The following is a 5684-nucleotide window of genomic DNA, read 5'->3' as shown; positions in this document are numbered from 1 at the left end:
AATAATGGAAAAAAAAAGAGCACACAAGCTTTTGTTAAAAGAATCTCTTATATAAAAAAACCACAAAGAAACCCACAACCACCCATCGCAAAAATAAAGCAAAGCAAAGCAAAAAACCCCCACCAATCAACCCAACCAACCAACCCAACCAACCAACTAACTAACCAACCAACCCAACCCAACCAATCAACCCAAACAACTAACCAACCCAACCAACCAACTAACCAACAAACCCAACCAACCAACCCAACCAAGCAATCAACCCAACCAACCAACCCAACCAACTAACCAACCAACCAAAAAACCAAAACCCACAATGCAAAATCAACAGTGTGTACCAGTCAGGAGCGTGCAGTGCTTCAGTTCTAACTAGTTTATTTCCTTGGTTTGTGACCAAATATCCTATCCATTAGACAGTGGACAATGCCTGTGAAACAAATTGAAAAGAGATCATAAACCAACCCCTGCACTTGGACTATGAACTTTGAGTAGACGGATGCCCGTTTACTTCATGCAGGTTTTGTGACTGCACAGACTTCTGAAAGGATGGAATTCATGGAAAAACTACAGCTTTATAGTCTGATTTTTTAGGAACTTGTCAAAGCTGGATAAAACATGTATTTTGCTTTCTTAATGAAATAAATGAGAAAAGTAACTTCCTTTGCTGTTTCTCAGTTGGAATTTGGTACCTGAGACAATAGAACATATTTTTTTCAAACCGACCAAGACCCAATTCCTGTTGCCTGCAGAATAAATGTGGTAATTTTCAAGCCAAGACAAGCTAAAGATATAGCGTAAAAATGAGTTTTGCAGATAGTCTATTGCCCCTCCAAAATAAACACTTAATAAAATAATAACTAATAAATATTAATTAATAATATTAATTAATTAATAATAAGTGACAAGTATTAATTACCTCATAACTGTGTATAGTAAATCATGTCTCTCAGTGCAGTGACTTGGAGCTCTCTGGGAATCACATTGTCTGTGGAGATGTGAGTCCTTTTTTGGAATAATGTCACATGTCAATAAGAATAGGAGTTTTTGTGTCTAGACATGGGTAGGTATTTAGTGATTCTTTGATTCACAGAAATGAGGAAAGCTAGGGTCCAATTTAGACCCAATTCTTACTGGCTGCCACATAATAAGAAGGCAGCAGCTCTGGTTTGTGGCCAGGTAGAGTAAAAATGAAGTTAGTTATCTGTCCCTCAGGCTTTGAAGCAGGCATTAACTCTTTTTTGGATTTCCAATTGCAAATATCATCAAGGGAAGCTCCTGTTACTAGCAGATGGACTCCCTCTCCTTATGTTTTCCTTGTCCTAAACTTTGTGTTATCCAAAGCCAGGAGCTTCTGCAGAATGAAGTCATGGAAAGACTACAGGTGTCTGTAGACAAATCCAATAATTCTCAATTTTCTCCCTTATATAACAGAAAGAACTGTCAGCGTCAGGCTAAATGGATGCTACAAGTTGATCAAAATTTTATGTACAGAAAAATAAAATATGTATTTGGAAAACGACTTGGAAAGGGAATTGATGTCCTCCTCTTCCTTTCCTCCCTCTCCTTCCCTTTAAAAAAAAGGGGAAAAGAAGAAGAAAAAGAAGAAGAAGAAAAAGAAAAGGGAAAAAAGAAAAAGAAAAAGATAAAGAAAAAGAAAAAGAACACACTTAAGGATGATGTATAGAATGTATAGAATGTATAGAATGAAGTCATTCTCAGAAAAAAAAGATTAAAAGTCTTAATAAATACCTATTTCTTCTTTAAGATAGTCAAGGATAGTGTTCCACATATATTTTCTAGATTATTAACATGGTAAATTCAGCTTCCAGTCACAGAAGGATACTCTGAGCACAGAATTCTAGCATATAAGTGAAAACTCAGTTTCCATTGTCTTCAAATACTGTTGAGTAAGTGACTTAGGGCCACAGCAGCAGTCAGGTACCTTAAATTGTTCCTAATCCAAAGACCACTGTTACCAAAGTCCTGCCTGGGTTTTGGTTGCAGAAGATCCCTAGTGCACACTTGATGCTGCCTGGAGCAACATGCCAAGAATAGTTCCTTATTTTGCAAGCAGTTAATTTAACAAGTGAAGATTCAGGGATTCTTAAAGAATATAATTAATATATTCTTAAAGAATATAGTTACTTGTAGGCAAACACCTGCAACTAACATTTGAGAAACTTGTAGTGACTTTCTTAGCCATCTCCCTGTATGGCAGTACTCCCCTGATTTCGTCATTTGGTTACTGTGAATCTGCTTCAATGTAACATAAATTCTAATACACATATAATAACTGACTCTGTCTTAATAAGGGATGCTTTCATACTATTTGTTTTCACCTCTGGATGAAGAAGGAAAAGTATTATCTGCCTCCAACATGACCATCAGAGCAGTTTAGTGGATTATTAACAGACCCAGGGAAAATCCTTTCTTAGCACTAACAGAGGGCATGAAGTCTGGTTTGGAGGTGTTTCCAAGATGATGGTTTTGGAGAATGCACAATTTAATACTTTTTTCAGAAAATATAAACGGTCTTCCTTGCATATTGTTTATAACTTCTCTCCACTGAGATAGTATGAGCTATGAATAGCTGTTTGTAAGGGAATGTCTGTTCACACCTTAGGAAGCAACTAATGAACAATTCCAGGCCATATCCCTTGATTTGAGTTGTATGCATATGTTCCTTTAGTAACTATTTTGTGTTCTCTGTGAAAGCCTTCTTGACCTGCTGGAGCCAAACTTTAACAGTTCCAGAAATCCATTCTCTCCCTTCACACCATCATGGTTGTACTAGTCTTCTCTTTGTGATTTTTTTGGTTCTATATAATGTAATCTCTGGATTCCTGTTGGTGTTGTTTGCTATTATGTGATATTTGCAAAACTTGCAGAAAAATCAGAAGCACTGGGAGTCACTGACCAGTGAGATTCTTGTTATGTTCAGATCCTGGCATACACATGGCATAACTGCATATGACAAGGTCACTAATAACTCTTCAAACTCTTATTTGCCTTGCCTACTGCAGGGTCATCTGCCATGTATCAGCCATGCACTTTGTTCCAATGCAGTTTAGGTTTTGCTTAAAAGTACTTCCTCAGGGCTGTACTCAGGTCTGCTGACCTAAGTACATGGACTTTGGATCATTATCATCCCCTATATTTTACTACTTTTTTTGCTCTGTCAGTCATTCTCCTGCTAATGTGAAACAAAAACATTGTTCTTCGATGCAATCTTTTCTGAGGTCTTTCATTGTATGCTTGAAATATGTAACTGCTATGACACTCTAGGATGTCTTGCAATTCTGTCTTCATTTGCTTGCAAATTAGATGATAATTTGTGCTTAAATTCCCTATTGACACTGACTGATTTGTGTTCTACTGTGGGGCATGGAGGCCTGTTGTCTTAGAAAGTCAGGTTTGTTACACATCTTTCAAAGAACAAGAGTCTCTGTCTGAATTTGTGAGAATCAGTGCACACGAGAAGGTGATAGAGAAGTGCAAAGAAGAAAAAAGAAACTCGGTCAGACTGGTGTTAGGTCACAGCGCAACCAGAGCAACCAGTTGATATGCTTTACAAGCAATACAGACGTCTTTGCCTATGACCTTAGTTTTGCTCTATTCAGTGCACTTCATAGAAAATGAAGTATTAATCTGCTGCTATCTTGTAATTCCTGTAACTTTTAATAATTAAAATATATATTACAGATCTCCTAGTTCTGTTGATTGCTTGGCTAGGAATAATTTTTCATAAATCTTTGTATTCTAGTGATTTAGCATTTCTGCTGGTGATGGGCCTCAGCTTATTTCGAACACATGATGCTCACTTTTGTGCCAGCTTCCAAATCCTCTGGAGCAACTGCTTTATCCTGCCTTTCTAAACAAAACACCATCTCATGGCTTTATCCATAATAGGGACTAACTTCCTGAGGTGTTTTCTCCTGAGATATGGTTACCTCTGGAGTATGAACACTCATCCATTCTCAGCACCCTCAATAGATAAACAAAGTATTTTATTTTGCAGATAGTTTCTGCTTTATAGAGCTGTAAGGATGTTTGTTTCCAGAAGGCATGCTTTGATGTGTATCTCTGTCATTGGTAATGCTGTTAGTGAGTTGTTCCTTATCTTTACAGTAGCATCTCAGTAACGTGAATTGCAGAATGCAGGTGTTTTCTTTGTGATGGTTAATGATGATGAGAACATGCATCCTAGTAACTCATCGCTTTCCGGAGAACTTGGGTTTTCATGCAGTACTACTACTGCTTCAGAAAGTGCAGTTCTAGCTGCTCTGTACATTTGGAACATTTTCTCTCTCATCAAAGATCTGAAATTATATGATATTTTTCTGAAAATCATCTAAAAATGCCAAAGATATAAGTATCCTGGATCAGGTCTATCAGTGACCTTATCACTGGATGCATTGCTGCTCTCTAAGTTCTTAATATGACATTAAGATATTAATATGACATTAAGAGTTCCAGTTTTGTAACATTTAATAGAGGTAATTTTTTCCTGTGTTTGTTTTGCATTCCACAGTATGGAATTGTACCATCCTAGCCAAGACATTTGCAGTCAGTCTATCTCTGTCTTGAATTTCTTTATCCTTGCTTGTTGTCTAGGAATAACTTCAAATTCGAATTTGAGGAAGGAAAGTTTGGTCCTTGATTGAAAAAAATTGCTATTTTCTTAGGTAGATGAAGAAATTATCTCATTTCAGACTAGTCATATTTGTTTATGTCATCATTTCCAGATGGGTCCATACTACTTTATTTTTACATAAATGTTGTATTTATAACAAATATTTTATAATCTTCTAGAGTATGAACTGTTTCTGACAGAAAGTCAGGAATGCCAAATACAGTGAAACTTTTAAATCATGGAGTAAAATATTTTCTAATTCTAGAAGAAAGCAACAGAAGTGCCATTAGAGAGGTATATGAAACTGTCACATACAGCAATAGCAATTCCACTTTCCATGTGGGATATGCTTCGAGGACTTTACTCTCTCTGGTGTTAGCTGTGGTTTCCAAATGGAGCCCTTATTTAAAAAAAAAAATACTACTATTATTATTATTATTTAATATATTTTTCTGGTTGTGTTGTTTCGCTTAATGTAAAATTACTTATTCCAGAGAAGAAAATATTTCTCTTTTGCTTTTTCTATGGAAAACATAACAGTTCACATTTTCTTTAAGTTTGGAAACACTGAGCTGTTACTTGAACTTGTTTAATAAAGGGGAATTTCTGATATTGGCAGAGAATAACTCAGTGGAAATGTCTTTCTCTCTGCAGTAAAAATTTAAATTGCCCAAGATATTCAACACTTTAAGAGTACCATTAGCATTTCACTTTTCAGATTTCCATTTGTGCAAATATGAGAAAATGAAGGAATGCCTTTTTCTGGTTGGTTCCTTTGCAGAATTTCATTGCCTCTTTTCTTCAGCTTTTTCTTTTAGATCTGTTTGCCCTTGTAACTTAAAACCAAAACTGAAGTGAATAGTTTGAAAGAAAGATATTTGCTTAACAGCTAGTGGCTCCAGCTAAAAAATCTGCAGTGTCTCATTGCTCTTACATGTGTAGTGAGGCAGCCTGAGGCTTGATTGCAAAGCTTATAAAGGATTGTGTATTTCTTACTTTAAGTAGATACTTTTTTGAGACTTCTCCAGTGATTTTGGTAATGTTTTGGGTG

Source organism: Pseudopodoces humilis, chromosome 5 (genome assembly GCF_049639895.1).
Source record: "Pseudopodoces humilis isolate 2021_Gansu_Grassland_sample_001 chromosome 5, ASM4963989v1, whole genome shotgun sequence".
Classification (NCBI taxonomy): Eukaryota; Metazoa; Chordata; class Aves; order Passeriformes; family Paridae; genus Pseudopodoces; species Pseudopodoces humilis.
This window is presented reverse-complemented; position numbering follows the sequence as displayed.